The sequence below is a fragment of the Lipotes vexillifer genome, unplaced genomic scaffold (genome assembly GCF_000442215.2).
Source record: "Lipotes vexillifer unplaced genomic scaffold, Lipotes_vexillifer_v1.1 scaffold1212, whole genome shotgun sequence".
NCBI classification, from domain to species: Eukaryota; Metazoa; Chordata; class Mammalia; order Artiodactyla; family Lipotidae; genus Lipotes; species Lipotes vexillifer.
The window spans coordinates 534219-552981 of record NW_006778423.1 but is presented as its reverse complement, the minus strand read 5'-3'; positions in this window follow the sequence as shown (position 1 = coordinate 552981).

Sequence of the window (18763 nt, the reverse complement as noted above, 5' to 3'; positions counted from 1 at the left end):
TTCCCTATAGAACAGGAATCAGCAATCTGTGTATGGCCTGAGGGCCAAGTGCAACCCACTGATTGTTTTCATACAGTCCATATGTTAAAAATATTTACTACATTTTTAAATGGTTTTTAAAAATCAAAAGAAAATAATATTTTGTAATAGATGAAAATTATATAAAATTCAAATTTAAGTGTCTGTAAATAACAATTTATTGGAACACAGCCACACACATTCATTTATGTATTATCTAGGGCTGCTTTTGCACTACAGCTGTAGAGGTGAACTGCAACAGAGACCACGTGGCCCTCAAAACCCAAAATATTTACTATCTGAAGACTTACAGAAAATGTTTGCTAAACCAATGTCCTAAAACCATCCTGCTGAGGTTCAAATCCTGCTCTACCACTGATTAGCTGGGTGGTCTTGGGCAATATAGACTTCCTATGCCTTAGCTTCCTCATCTGTAAAATGAGAATTACACTGTAGCTATATATGTTATTTGTGAGAGCTAAGTAAGTCAAATGTGTAAAATGTGCTTAAAATAGCCTGTGGCACATAGTAAGTATTCTACAAGTGTTATTTATCATTGTTATTATATTTTGTCTTCTAAAAAGTTCAATGATTACATATTATCTGGTTTGGAAAATTGTCAGGAAAAGTCTTTATTAAGTAAGAAAATAATTGAAAATATGAAATTGATTATAAACATTGTTTTATGTAAGTTCGGCAAATAAAAATGTATAGGAAAAAATAGTATATGTGTGTTTATTATTCATGCCACCACCCTGCAATGTTCTTAGCCAAAAATCCTAGGACAATTTTGAAGCCCATTGATCAAGACTGAAAACTATAATTAGGCAAAAACAGTTGGATTGGCACATTGGCTATATTCCTTAAAGATAGGATTAAGGCTCCTGGAATTATTTCCCTAATAAAATACATAATTAGGTATTGATTACTTGGCTAAAACACCAGTTGCAATTTAAAGAGCTATGATCAATTGTGTCAGCTCATTGTGCTACCTTAAATATTATAAAACATAGGACAAGTGCCTGGAAAGCTAAAGATATTTTAATTTCAAATTTTGCACTAGAGGCTTTTAAGCAAACAGTCTTTACTCCTATCTTGAAGCAAATTTAATCTAGGTTGAAAAAATATATATATACGTTTAAGAAAAAACAGCAAAGCAAAAGTGATGGTGGAATATAATGGTCAACATAAAAAAGTTCTTTGAAATTATTAATGAGTGAAGAGTTAAAAATGGGTAGAGAATATAAATGTCAAAGAATGCAAATGATAAATCAAGAAAGAACATAAATGGTATATAAATAATAAATCACTGTTTTCATGATTGAATAATTCAGATTAACATAAGAGATACTTGCTTATGGACTGGAAAAGATTTTTCCTAAGTGATGATAATGCTGGGTAGAATAATTACAGCAAAGGCTGATGCAGTGTTTCCTGGCGACCATGGTTTTCTAAATGCTTTATACACATCAACTCAAGTGAACCTCAGAACAACCAGCTAAATTCAGTATTATTATTAGAGGTATTCTAACACTATTTTACTAAAATAGAAACGAGGGCCCAAGATGATATACCTAGTTGGAGGTAGAGTTGGTATTTGAACCCAAGCTGTCTGGTTCCACAACTGTTGCTTCCAACCAGTATGCTATTGGTGCAATGATATGGATACACTTATACTTTTTCAGAGAAAAAAATATATGCTGTGAGCTAAGGACAGATAAAGAGGAAAAAGTATGGTCTCCATTGATTTCCTCTCCATCTTAACCTCTTCCAAGAGAATATGTATTCTTATTTCACAGCTCCTCCTGAACCAATGGTAAATATGTTTCCAATGATATTAAGACAATATAACAAAAGTCTTGCCAAGATATATAATAGCAGTTTCTGTCAAGTCAGAAATGCTACACAAATAACCTCTGGTTGTTCCTAGGTTTAGGCCAGAAAAGCAATCACAAATTAAAGTTATAGATGAATTTTTCGTGTGTTGATACGCACACAAAGAGGGGAGGGACAAGTATTTATAGATACTAATACTATAGAGATTATAGTTTAATCTCTATACCATGAGGAAGTGGAATTCTGATATGTGTTGTTGGGAGCTGGGGTACAAAGCCAGGAGAGTGTGGAAGGAGGAACAAATATAAGAGCAGTGAAGAGCACTTGAGCAGAAAAGGAAGACAACAGCCTGGATAAACACTGGGGTCAGGAATTAGAGCTCACAGTTGGTTTTATGTGTTCCTTTAGAATGACATGTAAACGGAGAAGATCAAAGGGTTGAAGACAGGACACATTGCCTAAAATTTGTCATTAATATGTTGGGAAGCAGCACAGAGTGATCCACATCATGTGAACCACTCTATGTTTACACAGCTGAAACCTGATGAAAATACACATTAAAAACACCTATAATAGAGAATGTAAATAAACACCTGGCCTCTAGGTAGAGCCACAGAGAGGAGCAGGATGCAGATTTTCAAGAAGGGGCAAGACCCCGGCATGCGGTGAAAGATGGCAGCATTAAGAAGTCAAGCTAATGGTGGGAATCCTGCCTAGTCAGTCAGTACAGCTGGAAGGTAGACCCAACCAGCAGTCAGTGCCAGAGCACCTGCCATGAGTGGCCAGGGTCCCATGATGGCAAGAATTTGGGTCCAGAAAACAGAACAAGACCCAGGCAGAGGTAAATGAAATTATAGGCTGATTGTTATAGCTCTCTTAAAACACTTTCACAGGGCTTCCCTGGTGGCGCAGTGGTTGAGAGTCCGCCTGCTGATGCAGGGAACGTGGCTTCATGCCCCGGTCCGGGAAGATCCCACATGCCACAGAGCGGCTAGGCCCATGAGCCATGGCCGCTGAGCCTGCACATCCAAAGCCTGTGCTACGCAACGGGAGAGGCCACAACAGTGAGAGGCCTCAAAAAAAAAAAAAAAAAAAAAAAAAAAACTTTCACAAGCTCTGTCCATATACAATGATGTGTCTGTGTCTGACACATCACTAGATGTGTCTCTCACTAGATGTGTCTCTCACTAGACTAGGAGCTCTTTGAAGGCAGATGCTATGATTTATCCATCTTTAAATACCCAGACCCTAACATTGTAGATTTTAAATAAACATTTTATGAAGAATGGAGAGTTGAATGAAAAGAATTTAATTACATGAATTTGATGGAAAAAACCACTTACTATGGTCGAGTCACAGAGTCCAGAATAGGCTTAGCAGTCAGGCTGACCGGCTGCTGAATCACAAGAGCTATCAAAACAGACCTCCTAAGAGTCTATTGACCAGGGTCAGAACTGTTCCAATGGCCCTGCAGGGCTGGATCCTCAAGTGGGGCTGCTGGGCCACAGTAGTAAGACAGGAGGGTTGTGAAGGCAGGGAGCCAGCAAGTGGAATTTACCAGTTCAAAGCCATTGCTGTTAACTGTGGATTAACTGGATAAATTGGATCAAGTCCAGAAAAGTGAGGGCACAGTGATGAGGCGACAGGCATCCATACTGGGAGTAGAATAATGAAAAAGCTAGGGCTATATCACTAGAAGAGAGGAGAATTTGTGGGGACAGTACAGCTCACTGTACTGTATAATGGTACAGTATAATATTCTAAGGCAGACCTGAGACCAATGAGTGGAGAATATAGTATAGACAGGTTGACTTCACTTGCCTGTAGCATGCATGGCAGGGAAATTACAGGTGTCATTCCTAATGGACAAGAATTGGTGAGATTGGGGTGTGGAACCACATGACCTCCAAAGTCTTTTCTTATCCCCGGTTCTGTACCTCTGATTTCATGTGTTTTGACGAAGCTCATCAAAGCCTCAGAAAGACAAAAATCATGTTTAGGAACAACTGGAGAGAGAGAGTGGGAGGGAGAGAGGGACACAGAGAAAATGAGAGAGACAAGTATATGACATCCAGAGCTGGTGTGTCTTTGTGCAGTTTTTAACCTGGATTCAATAAATATTAGTAATAATGCTCTCATTCTAAACAACACAAGCTTTTCAAAGCTTTGTGTTACTTCACTGAAGTAACAAGTTGCTGGTCATCATGCTGCTCTTTAACCCTAAAAATCTCAAATTTCATCCATGTAATAGTCATGCTTTTACTTTTGAAATATTAACTAATTTGCTTTAATGATCTTACTCGTTACCCCCTTACTTCTGTGAAATAGTATGTCATATAAATTAATTAGCTGATCCCCCCCATGACAAATATTATCCCTCCCCCTCAATTTCAAAGCTAATTTTAATTGCCCAGAGTCGCACTGTGAGTCAGCGGCAGACCCAATACATGAACTTGGAACTCTGACATCCAAAATGCGTGCCCTGCCCTTAAAGCGTAAGGATGATGCCAGGAGCCTGCTGACAGCAGGATGTGACTTAGTGACTTTTGTTTTCTTTAGACGACGAAGCTGTATAGAATCAGCGCCACTCTGTGATCCAATCATTCATTCATTCACTTATCCACTATGCTCAGCAAATCCAAGAGTAAAACAGTCTTGGGCCCTACTTTCCCTGAGTCCAAAAACATTTCCCAGTATGTGGAAAAAATGGCCATGATCATAAATTGAAACATAAGTATAAAGAGATTTTTCTAGGTGGGGGAAGATCTAGCACATAACAGATACATTTGACAAAATGTCTAATTGGAATGGCAAGGCATTGTGATGATGCTAAACGGAGCTCAGGTTAAAGACTGGATTAGTTGCCTCAGCACATTCTGAATCACTAAAAATATAAGGGCCTTTAAACTGCATGGGAACTCAAATTCCTAAGCCTTCATGGCACAACTTTTCAGCTCAAACTAGTTTTGAGTTTTTACCATAAGCCAGGAAAATTTGCACGAGTGCCACTAAATCCCCAAATAACCCACAAGGGATGTACATTCAAAGAATATCTCAGACTCCAAAAGACAAGAACAAAATGGCAGAGGTAGGATGGAACCCAGAGCTCTTGGGCTTCCAAGCCCATGCTTTCTTCACTTCCCCAAGCTACTCCCCTTACAACAGGTGAATTACAATTGTGGTGGGGACGTATGTCTCCTGAAGTACTTGGGTTTAATGCTGCCTGGCTGTAGAAGTTAATGTGGTTAATTCCGGAAGCCCACTGGGAGTGTGCTCAGGGATTTCAGTCCGCCCTACGAGAGTGTATTTGTGTACCATCATCACGGCAGCCAGGTTCTAGAAATGGCTAGAGGAGAAAGAGACTAGGAGGTTTTTTACTTTGTACTGGTACATAGGAGATTGAGGCATCCAACATCTTTACAATAATCTACATTCGGAGGGGATGTGTTTCAAAGCCATTTCACTACATTATGCTTCAGGTTACACAATGGCCTTAAATGCGTGGGAATGACCTGATGGCACCTTAAAATAAATATAAATAATGCAAAAAGCACTACACAAACCCTAGAGCATTATTTTGCTTTTAATATTTTAATATTATCTGTAAAAGCCAAGGCTTGTCAGATGCCTGCTCAGGAGGGTCACTTGTATATCTCAGATCCAGGCAGGCTCTGTACCCTGTATTGCAGCCCACCCACCTACCTCCAAATACGCAGCTCATAACTAAGAATCAGACTTAGTTTTCAGTATTTTACATCTCACTGCATAATTATGCATTGATTAGAAAGTCTCTTTTTAGCTTATTCATATCTCTAGGGTAGAAAGAGAATTAGGTAACTGTAATTGCAGAGGCTGGAGAAAGTATAAGGCTTTGAGTTGGTGCATATGAAACAAGAAGGAAAAAAAAAACACCCAAAAGTTGCCCAGTTATATTAGTGTGAGTTTTTATTCACTTGTTTTTAATTCTCTGTTACAGCCCTGAAGGCTCATAAATAAGTTTTCATGTAGTCTCCTTTTTCTCCTTCTCTCCACATGTGCGTTCGTGTATTTTGATATAAAGATGAATTCTCTCTATCCAAGATTAATCTCCTTAAGTGTATTTATTCCTAATGCAGTAACTGGCTAGAACATTGGAAGATTATTTCTGAGTCATACAGTGTGATCAAAGTAATATGCAGAGACCTAAATCTGCAGAAATGAAATCTTGACATCTAGAAACTTCTCTCGAGATGTAGCTTAAAGAATAAAACACAGCCCAAGAAGCACAGAGAGTCCTAAGAATATGACAGAATTTGACCCTATTTTATTCTTGCTCATACCCAGTAGATTAAAATAGCATTTTAACTTGAAATAAACAAATACATGTATCTTCTTTATTCCTCCCTATCCCCCCAAAAGATAAGGGCAAAATAAAGTTATCTTTAGCTTGCAGCTGCTACCGGAACCATCAAGAGATAGCACTGCTAAGTAATGCAGCCGCACAAAAAGCTTTGAAGCCCACAAAGATGCTCTTCCTTTGCGAGGGGTAGGGCAACAGCACTAAGTGAACAGAATGAGAAACAGCAAAGCCCATCATTCCTAGTGACAGTCTGTGCATCTATCCATGACACAAGGTTCTTATAAATATGAATCCCATTATTTTAGTTGCTCTGCTCACCAAGAAATCATTAATTTAGCAAATACATATCAGGGTTTACTGTGAACTAAGCAGGTGTGTTTTAATAACAATATGAGCACCGGGGAAGCAATTACGCCTGTCCAGGTAAGTCAGAGAAGGTTTCTTAAAGGAAGTGACATTTTATGAGCTAAGTGAGCAAGTAAACAAATGTGGACACATGTTCCAAGGAGAGGGGATAGCATGAGTAAAGTCTTAAAGATATACAAGTGCATGGAAGACTAAAATAATGGGTAAAAAACTCCAGTGTAGCTGGAGCATAGGGTACTTAGCAGGGATGGGTAGAAGATGGTGCTGGAGAAATACATGGGGACAGATTGTAAAAGCTCATATTGGAAGCTAAGGAATTTAAACTTTAACTGGAACGCTGTGGAGAACCATTTGAGGATTCTATGCAGGAGGGTGACATCATCAAAACAACAAGAGTTTTATTTTGTTTATTTTGTAAATTTTGTTGAAGTATAATATAGACCATAGAATATAGATTAAGTGTACACTTGTATTTCACAAAGTGAACACAGCCATGCAACACAGTACCAGTAACCAGTAACTACCTAACAAGTAACCAAGTAACCAGTAATCAGGTTAAGAAACACAGCACTGCCAGCTCCGCAGAAGACGCCCTCATTCTCCCTTCCTGTCATTGATAGCCCCCTCTTCCACCAAAGGTAACCATTATTCTAACTTCTAATACTATTGATTAATTTTGTTGGTTTTTGAACTTCATCTGAATGGAACACTATGGTACATGTGCTTTTGTGTTTGGCTTCTTTAGCTCACTATTGTGTTTGTGAGATTCAACCATATTGTGGTAGGATTGCAGTTCATTCATTTCTATTGCTGTATAATACCCATTGTACTAATATGCTACAATTTAACACTTGTAACATTGAGAGAGACATCTGGGCTATTTCCAGATTGGGGCTATTAACAGTGTTCTTATGAACATCTCATACACCCTTTGGTATGTGTGTTCATTTCTGTTGAGTACAGTAGGAGTGCATTTGCTGGGTCAAAGTGTATGCCAATGCTCAACTCTAGTAGATACCACTAAACATTTGCCCAAGACCTGTTCCAATTCACACTCTCACCAGCAGTCTATGGGAAGGCCCAGTTTCTCCACAACCTCACCAATCTTGGTGTTATCTTTTTCACTGTAGTCTTTATCCATGTATATGGTAGTATCCTGCAGTGTATTTTGAACAGTGTGATAGTGGAGACTAGAGGTGACCAGTTAGAGAACTGTGGAAGTAATTTAGGAATGAATAGGCATGGATCCAGGACAGAGCCAGTAAGAAAGTAGCGTCCCTTTTCATCACCTATCATGCATACCCAGATGAAAATAATACCAAAAGTCTATGTGAAATGCTTCTCACCATCTCATACATACCTGCACTTTCTACTTTCAATAAGATAATTTCCATTTATATGAGATCCTTATTCCCAAAGCCCTTTCAAACGAAGCAAGAGAAATGCAGCCCAGTCCATGCCAGTTAGCAGAACAGTGAAAACAGAAGGCCCAGGTGCACCTTTCCCAACAGCCTGGTCAGGAGCCAGGATGCAAGGCTTGCCAGGCTGGGGAGCAACCGCCCCCAGCCCCCTGCCTGCCCATACCCCAGGCAGCCTTGTGCCCAAGTGCCAGCCATTCATCGGCCATCCTGGAGGGTGGCAGTGAGCTTGTGGGGAGACCTAAGAGAGAGATTGCACCCAGCTGAGCCCCCTTCTCTAGGGCGGCGGGGATAGGACAAGGGGAGTCTAGCCAAGGCACCTGCAGACAAGAAAGGGGATTTCACTGTCCTCTGAATAGCTTGACTAATGATGATCACTTGCTATGGCAACAAAAAGGATTTTGTCTGTGAATTTTAACCTTCAATCCCAGGTGTTTTAAGACAGTTTTCAGGAAGTTGGCAGGCCATGCAATTTAGAGGACCATTTGAGAAGGCAGGGTCTGGGAGGTGTCAGGGAAGCAGTCTGTTCTTGGACTGCACCCTGGGCTTCTAAGCCAGAGAGAGGCAGCAGCCCCTCCCATCCATTCAACTCTTTCCGCTCCCTCCGCCTCAGAAGCAAGTCCTGCTGGGGCACATCTTTACCACCCATGCAACGGGGCATCCCTGAGCTGATCTCTGACACAGTGTCCTACAGGTGGGCTTCTTGGGAAGGTCTCAAAGCCAGGAGGGTTGGAATTGGAATTGTGAAGGAAGTTTATAAAGATCTTTCCCCACTGGACCATCTTGTTGAACTGGTCTTTTTTTGATGCATGTAAAATAAGCATGTAAAATTAGTCTTTTGCGTGTAAAAATGCATGTAAAAATGGTCTTTTTTTGATGCATGTAAAATAAGCTTCCTCTCTCTCCCTTTTTTTTTTGTTTTGTTTTTTTGTTAACTTCTTTCAAAATGTATCTCTCAGCCCATCAATGTATTTTTAACCTCCCTCATGATCCCTAAGTAATTTGAACTCTCAAGACTGCACCTTAGATTCTCTCAGCAAATCATCCCCTTTCTCAAACCTGCTGCTTTTCCTTTTGGGTTGCATTTCTTATCTCTACTAATAGCATCATTTTTACCACCAGTCACAGACTTAGATCTTTGAGGGCACCTTTGACTTCTACTTCTACCTCCACCCCTGCCCACACACTCCATCCAAGTCCTTTCACTTCCACCTCTCACACCACCTTATGTTTTACCTTCCTGATTCTACCCTTGTGGCCCAGGTCCTCCTGCCTGGAACCTTTCTAGTCCCCAGGCTGGACTGCACACTTCTAGTGTCACCATTCTGATTGTCCCACATAACACCGAAAGTTCAACCTTCCTCAAATATATATATGTATAATTTATTTCCAGATTCTTATATTTATAAATGTCCAAGGTTCTCCAACGTCTCCAGAATAAAATGCAAACTTTTTTACATGACCATCAAAGCCTTCTGAGTAAATGCCCAACTCACCCTTCCAACATTCTTCCACTCTTCCTCGTAGGTACTTTACAGTCTGGTCCAGTAGATTTCAAATTATATATTTTTTGGAACCCCAGTGTTTATGGGAATGCTATAGAATCCATGTCAGGAATTAACAGTGGGGAAGGAGGTGCTGAACAGGTAAGCCCCTGCCCCTAGTTTTATTATATTTATTAAATTTTATGTTTAATATTTATATTTTATGTTTATACTTAATATTTATATTGTGTATATATTTAATATATATTATGTATATATTAAATAATATGTATATATTTAATGTATAAATCTATTATACTTAAATCTTATATACAAAAAGTTCCACTGTTTAAAAAACAGTGAGGGCTTCCCTGGTGGTGCAGTGGTTGAGAGTCCGCCTGCCGATGCAGGGGACACGGGTTCGTGCCCCGGTCCAGATGGATCCCACATGCCGCGGAGCGGCTGGGCCCGTGGGCCATAGCCGCTGAGCCTGTGTGTCCGGAGCCTGTGCTCCGCAACGGGAGGGGCCACAGCAGTGAGAGGCCCGCGTACCGCAAAAAAGAAAAATAAATTTAAAAACTTTAAAACAATAAATAAATAAAAATAAAATATAGTAGTGAGTTTTAAACCTACTGCTCTCCTGTAACTGAAAACTTTTCTGAGCTCTGAACATCTGACCCCATGTCCCTGTCTTTTACCACTGTGCTCTCCTACTGGCTGAACTGCCTTTCATTCTCCTCACTCAATTCCACATCTTCAGATCCAGCATCTCTTCCAACCCCATCTGAGATTCACACCTTCCATCACTAATCCCAGAGATCCCCTTTCTGTTTCCACTCTGGAGCCAAAGTTCTCTCTTCCACCCCGAGACAGAGGCTGCAGGAAAGCTCTGCAAATTGGCAGGACCTGCTGGCAGGTCTCCAGCGTGCTGCACACGTGGATCACCGGCAGGCAGGCTGGAGAACCCCCAAAAGACCACAACAAAAAATAGACAAAAAAAGGAAGGACTCTTTGAGGCACTCTGCCTCTCCACTGAGGCCTCTCTACTTCTTTCGAATGAAATTCTCATATATCAACAGAGAGGCAAATGTTGTGGTCAGAAGGCTCACTCATGTGGCCGTTTAGGAAACAGATTTCTCTCCAGTCCCCTTAATTTCTATCCATCACTCTACTTCAACTCCTCATCCTCACATCGCCCTTTTGGGGGAGCCATCCCTTGAAAAGAGATTCTTTATGACAAGCTCTCCCTCCCTGTGTGAGCTCTCAACTATGAATCCCCCAACCCATTTATCCAGCAATCTTTCCCACCCACATTTCATCTTCCAGAAATTTACCAAAAACCCTTCCTCTCAGAGTTTTGAACTAGAAGTCTTTACATTTCACTGAATTCATGTTTTTGATGGAATAAATTCAAAGACCCAAGTATTTTTTTGGATTAGGGAAGCTATCTGAGGTCCAAATTGGTCAAGCACTAAGGAAGCTTGACAGATGAAAAGGACGGAGTAGGAAACTAAATGAAGGGCTGAGAGGAAATGAATCAAATCTGTGTTGGACAAAACTGAAGACAAAGCAAGCAAAAATTGCCCAATTCAGGTGTTCTGGTAGCTGAGACAGTAGCATGAAATAGGAAAGAAAAAGACCTGAGCCTGATGCTAAAATAGAGGTAGCCCAGCCTCGGTCTTTTTCGTGGTTCTTCTGGGGATGAGCAGTTCTTACAAACAGGCATTAAAAGCAATGGCAGAGACTTTACCTGTGGTATAACAACAAATGTGGTAGCAGCAGGAAGTTCTATAATTCTCACACTACTTAACTGAAAAAAATTGTTTCCCATAAAGGCAGCTTATGATGTCATTAACTTACTTCATTCAGAAGGATTGTGTTCAGATATCATTAAGACTCTTTATACAACCATGAAAACAATGAGAAAGGCAAAGATATTTTCAACATGCCGCTAAAGTTTTGTCTGTACCCCCAAACCAACGTGATGACCTTTATTGATAATCAGTTGAATTCAAGGGGGCCAAAGTGGTCACTTCATTCAGCAAGCATGCACTGATCAATTAAGTGACCCATTAAGAAACAGTCAATTCCATAAAAAATGGTTGACATTGTGTCTGTCTCAGTGTGTGTATGTGTATGTATTCAACCAAAAGTAGGAAATATCAATAAAATAACAAGCCTTTGGTTATCGTGGCCACGCAGAATGCATTTAAATGCACTTGTTCTATGACTTCTAAGGGCCATTGGTCTTAAAAACAATTGAGCAGAGCAAAGATTTGTTTCCATATCTATTCTTAGGAAAGATAATGAAAGCAACACAGTCTGGAAAAGCTCTATGTGTGTGTGCTTGTCCCACTAGGGGTAGAAAGACACAGAAGCCCAAAAATGAATCACCACCTCTAGAACAAAAGCGCCTGCAGCCACTGGGTCTAACTTCATTTCTGTGGAAGTGAAGCAGTTCAGCCATGCACAGAAATTAAAGTGTATTGGGGGGGGGTGTGTGGAAGTGCTAAACAAACTATGAATTGTAATAGAATCTAAAATGCCAGTGGTTCTATTATTGTATGCTTTATGTGATCATGAGGCCAAACAACCTGGGTAATGAGAGGTTATCATGGCTAAAAATCAGAGCACTTATGGCTCTAACCCACTGGTGGGAAGCAGTGATCTCAATAAAATGCAACACTAATGGAAAAAGCTGACATCCGTATTATAGGAAAATGGAGAGAAATCGAGAAACCTTCTCAATCCACCTAAGAATCTATTGTTTCAACAAATAATTTCTTTTTAAATCAGTTGGGAAATTTCTGCTGCAAGTGCTTGTTTCTAACACTACTTCTACCTAGACTCCAATCTCCTGACTTTCCCTTGACTGAGTGAATCAGCCAGTTGTGTCTGCACCATTCTTGGGAATATTCTTAGATATGGCAAATGAGATCAACAGGGTCATGAGATGACAGGCCTGTGGTTAAGCAATGTGCAAGGAGCCTGCCGAGGAAGAAAAGATGGCTCAAGCTGGGGCCAAGCATTACCTAAGGCTTTAAAAACATTCAATCAGCGCCCGATCCTCCCACCATAGCCTGCATATACTCAGGGTGAGGCTAGAAAAGATTATAGGGGTCTTTCATGAAGACACCATATTATTCTGAGGACCCTGAAGATAACTGGGTTTTAGGTAGATGTTGTGACCCCATGGATACTTGGGAAGATCACTTTAGTGGGTGGGATGGCTTGAAGTAGGAAAAGAAAATAAAAGATGGAGAGTTCAGGTAATCAGTGTATGTGTCCCTGCCCCCTTTCTACATAATGCCAGATAACAATATCCTCCTGTTGCCCTCTGGCTACCCAGATCCAGTTCTGTGGACTTCTGCCTCCTCTGTGCTAAGTATCAGGCTTTGGTTTAAGACTGGGGACCTCAGATTCGAATTCTACAACAATAATTCCAAACCAAGTGTGATCAGGAGTGGGGGTTATGTTTGGAAGGGAGCACTGGAATTTCCTAGCAAGTAGATTTCAAACTACATCAGCACCTGACTGTGCCCCTCTTGCACATCCCCTACACACATCTGAAATTCTGAAGCCTCCTCCTGGAAAAGCCTGTATCCTCTTCTCTACCCCTCAAGGAGGGTTCAGACCATGACCAGCTGGGAGAATAATGGGAGTGTCACTTGCTCAGGTGTGACTGGAGGAGGGAGAAGGTTGAAAAGCAGTGTGCTAGAATGTGGGGGGGTGTTACTCTGCTACCTGTTTCAAAGGCCAGAGAATAATTTATTCCAGGTGGGCTATCATCCCTCTCCCATTCCGAACAGAGCTTTTTAGGATTTGAGGGAGAGGAGTTGAAGAACTATTATCATTAGTCAACCAGTGGATTCTATTAAGAGAGGTATTAATCCTCATTGTGTTGCCTTTCAATAGCTCATGAAAACAATAGGGGAGCTACAAGAGTAATTCACACAACTAATTTGCCTGCTTTGGCTAATACTCCATCTGTAAACCTATCCGACTCCTGTTTCTGCTTCTTCTTGCTCATCCCCTGTTTCTTCCTTTTAGGTATTCCTTCATCTCTTTTTTTTAATTATTAACTTTTATTGGAGTATAGTTGCTTTACAAAGTTGTATTAGCCTCCACTGCACAACAAAATGAATCAGTCATACACATACAGATATCCCCTCCCTTTTGTATTTCCCTCCTATTTAGGTTACCACAGTGCATCAGGTAGAGTTCCCTGTGCTATACAGTATGTTCCCATCAGATACTATTTTATACATAGTATCAATAATGTTTATGTGTCAATCCCAGTCTCCCAATTCCTCTCACCCCACCCCTTTTCCCCTTGTTATCCATACATTTTTTTCTCTACGTCTGTCTCTATTTCTGCTTTGCAAATAATATCATCTATACCATTTTTCCAGATTCTACATGTATGCATTATTATACGAAATTTGCTTTTCTCTTTCTGACTCACTTCACTCTGTGTGACACTCTCTAGGTCCATCCACATCTCTACAAATGACCCAGTTTCATTCCTTTTTATAGCTGAGTAATATTCCATTATATATATGTACCACATCTTCTTTACCCATTCCTCTGTTGATGGACATTTAGGTTGTTTCCATGTCCTGGCTATTGTAAATAGTGCTGCTATGAACATTGGGGTGCATGTGTTTTTTTGAATTATGGTTTTCTCTGGGTATATGCCCAGTAGTGGGATTGTTGGGTCATATGGTGGTTCTATTTTTAATTTTTTAAGGAGCCTCCATAATGTTTTCCATAGTATCAATTTACATTCCCACCAACAGTGTATGAGAGTTCTCCTTCATCTCTTAATCTCATCTTTCTCTTCATCTCTCTCTAGTCTTCACAATTACTTCTCGCTGCCTCTTCATCCAATTTACTAATAACCATTTGAATATTAAAACAATAACTAAAATTTCTCTTAATGTGAAATTATCAGGTGAAAGTATCATTTAAACTTAGACTCCAGAACACTCTGTTTGCCAATATAGAGATAAATTGAATGTGTGTTCATATTCTGTCAGCCAAAAAAAGAAAAGAAAAGAAAAGAAAAGAGTTTCTTTAGGGTCTTAAGAATTGCAATTCAGGATACACAGATTTGGGTAAAATTGAAAAGAGTGTTCCAGGGAAGAGAAAGGGTCAGGGGCTTATAAAGGCGAAAGCCAGGAGGCTGTGCTCTGACACAAGAAAGAAAATATTTGTCCTTAAGGGATGGCTGTCAGGGATTTTTTTAGGGTAAGTATCTTAAATTTCTGGCAGATGTTCTGGATGCCTTTGTTAGGACAATAAATGGTCAAAAGGTCAGATTCCATCCAGGCTGAGACTGTATAAATCACACTTCCTCAATAGTCTTCCAGCTCCATTTTAGAGAGCTCTCTCAGCTATACCAACTCCATTTTTATTTCCTTTTCACATCACAAGGAACAGATGATTGAGTTAGAAATGAGCATAGTGGTTGTCTCCCGTCATGATTCCACAAATGGCAGAATTCTAGGGAATGGAAGGATCCATTTTCTCTTCACTTCCTAAATACATTTAGCTATACTGATGCATGAGGCTTCTCTCTTCTGCCCAAAAGGAAGTCTTTGTGGATAGGTCCAACTCAGAGCTGAGTACAGGCCTGAGGTAGACTACAGGCTTACTCATCTGCTGAATTCAAATCAAACTTTGCTCAAACTACACATTGACTCTGGGGAAGAGACAGGCGTTCACAGTTTGACAGATGACATTCCCTTTCCTTGGGGCGTATTTCAGCCCCCTCCTCTGAGCAGTCACACTGCACACTTTTATCTCACATTTTCTGCCTGAGCCCTCTTGACACCTGAACTAAGAAATTTCTGAGCTCAGGGAATAGAGTTCATGATGAGGTTTCTGGCCATGGCCACGGCTACTGGCTTCCCCTCCCACCCAGTTCACTGTCAGTCTGAGAAAGACAATTGTGTTTTATACCCACTGCTTTTCCTCTCATGCTCAGTTTGCTTTTCTTTGTACTAACAATTCAGTTTGTTTTCACATTTGAAAAAGAAGAAACGAGATGTATAAAAACCCCCTCTCTCTTCACCCCTTTTGGCTTTTTATAATTGACTGCAAAAGACTGTCCAAGTTCAGGAAAATTGATTTTTGCAATTTAAATAATCTAATCTTCACAAACCTTTTAACACCCAAACAAAAGCCATTTAAGGCACAGCAAGATAATTAATATTGAAAATAGTCTCCACAGGGAATCTGCATACCTACCTGCCCACATTTTCCATTTGGAGGAAGTATCCAGACTGTCGTTTTAAGTTTATGGGAAGGTTTACCTCACCAACATGAATGCCATTTTAATAGCCCTTTCCTTCCACATACTTTACAAACTGATTAATTTAACTTTACACATACTTTACAAACTGATTAATTTAACTGGCCAACGACTAATTAAAATGCATTAGGAAGTGATTTGTATTCAACAGCTTTGCTAATGTTCTTGTTAACATTTTCAAAGCCCATTGAGTCAGAAAATCAACACCATGGAGTCTATTTCTCTGCCACAGCCTCACTCACACATTGTACGAACTCACTGATGGGAACCTCACTGGGAGGAGAGAGCTGAGCCAGGAGGAGGAGAGAACTCATTATCTAAAGGCCAAATGCCACTGTTAGCACTGCAAGCAAATTCAAGATGCACACAAGCATAAAAATATCCCTTCCCCTAGTATTCACCTTGACTTCTGTGAATTGAGAGCATTAATGGAACTGGAGTGAGTCTGATAAAAACCCTGCCCAGGGAGAACTCCCTGCCTGCCACCATCCCACAAACACCACTCATTCCCAACCTCTCTCTTGGGCCAAAACCTTTTTTCCTCCAGAGAGCCAGTTCTAATCATATCCGTCCCTCAGACAGAGTTCTCACTCTGAAGTTCATGAGCAGGCTTGTGGAAATCTGTGAACTTCCAGAACTGGGAATGTATGAACATATTTCTGGAGAGAGGGTGCATTGCTCTCAACAGATCTTTAAAGATATCTATGACCCCAGAAACATCAGAAATAAGAATTGTCTTTTTACCCCACTGGATGGTATTTTCCCCCTTACTGTTCTCCAGTCACAGTGGCTTATTGCCTTTCTGTAGATAGGCAGTGCCTTCTCCCCTTCAAGTCTCTGCATGTGTGTGTCCTATACCTAGAATATTCCCCACCTCCACTGCCTAATCCTCCTACTCGTCCATTGGATGCTTAAGCAACTATCAGTCTGACTGCCCACTCCTCCAGACTACTCCCCCTATTTTCTTTCAAGGCACTTATAACTTATTTGTCTAACATTGGTCTCACATTAGACTGCAAGCTCCAAAGGATAAGAGTCACGCCTGTCTCCTTCAACGTTTTATCGGAACTTGGAACTTTGTATACAGCTTATAATATTTTCTGTGTGGATGGAAAATGCATGAATAATAAATGCATTAATTAATATCCCAAGCCCTACTTTTCACAAAGCCTCCTAAAACTAAACTGACTTACGTGGTCCTCTTAATTTCATGAAATTCTAAGTTCTCAAGCACATAGAGAGTGACAGCATTCATTTGAACACTGCCTCTTATTACCTGCTATTTCATCTAAGAAAGTCTAGTGTACTCACTGACCTAAGAGCTCTTTGGGACAGAGATGGGTCTTACTTTCCTTTCATGGCTCCCATCTCACTTGGCTCATGGTTGAGCACATATTAGCAAATAATCAGATGCTGCCTGATACCCCACAGCAAGTCAGCCAACTGTAGCTCAGTCTGTTCCATACTAATTTACAAAAATTATAAGGTAAATAAGAGACCTGCCTCCCAAATTATCATCAGCTTCTTGAGAGCCTGTATTTTCCTTCACCTTTAGAACATATAGAGTGGTGCTGGATACTCAGCAGATTCAGCCAGCTTTACAGGGACCATAATGTGTAGCACAGGGTTAGACAGTCAGTAGATCTATTTTCCATGAGACCTTTAAAAAAAAAGTGTAAATGGGAAAAATATTAAGACTAGTCTGAGTTTTCTTACCTCCTCTGCTTTCCCCAAGTTGTAACTTCCCCACTACAGAAGGCTGAAGAGCATCACACTAGCCTCACTGGGCCACCTGAATGGGCATCCTTTAGGGCTCCTGGCCCCACTTCTTACAGCTGAATTTGACTGAGTCAATTTATATCACTCCATCCTGATGCCCCAACAATGTTTTCTTCTCCGTTAGAAACCTGCAATATGAACTACAGGGATAGCCCATATTTTTTCATTTACTTCCCAACTGCTGTTCACGTTCAGGACAAACCCATACACTTAATCAGGCCTTAGACTGACTGATGGGTAAATTTTGGACAGGTTAGGAAGGGGAGGATCAAGATGGATTTCTGTGGCTGGATGCCCAGAAGCTCAGGCAATGGGCATATTTCATAACTCAATCAACAAAGACCTGAAGGCAGCATTTGTCCTATATCATTATTTATGATCAAGACAGCAGGAGCAAAATGCACAGAGTTTGTGAACCAGAAGAGATCCTATTTAATATCCTGGAAAGATATAAAGATATTATAGCAACTATAAAGTTGGTATTGTTCTTGTGCCTTGAGATGTACCATGCTCTCAGCATTAGAACATGGCAATGGTACACCTCCATTTGGGAGGTCACGGTGTTAAACTGTGTGTCTTTTTATTAAGATTGGCCACATCTCTATCTAGGAGAGCAAATAACAGCACCAATTTCCAGGTAGAACATCAAACATCAAAAATCTCCGGGTAGAATGCTGTGTTTTGTCACAAAACTGCCTTAGTATAAACCCCATGTATTACTTTGCTCAGGCTGCCATAACAAAATGCCACAGACCAGGTGACTTGAACAACAGAAATTTATTTTTTCAGAAGTCTAGAGAAACTATGACTAGAAGTCCAAGATCAAGGTGTCAACAAGTTTGGCTTCTGAGGCCTCTCTCCTTGGGTTGCAGATGGCCACCATCTCACTGTGATCTCACGTGGTCTCCCCTCAGTCTATGTGTCGTCTGTGTCCTCATCTCCTCTTATAAGGACACCAGTCATGTTAGATTAGGATCCACCCATAAAACCTCATTTTACCTTAATTACATCTTTAAAAACCTATCTTGAAATACATGCTGAGGCACTGAGGGGTAGAAATTCAACATATGAATTTAGGAGAGACACAGTTCAGCCCATAATACCCCTCTGCCTTGGACTAATATTATCTCCTCCTAACCAGTCTCTCCACGCCTCCAATAACTTCCCTATCCAAATCGTGCCATGGCCAAAAATCCTTCTAAACACA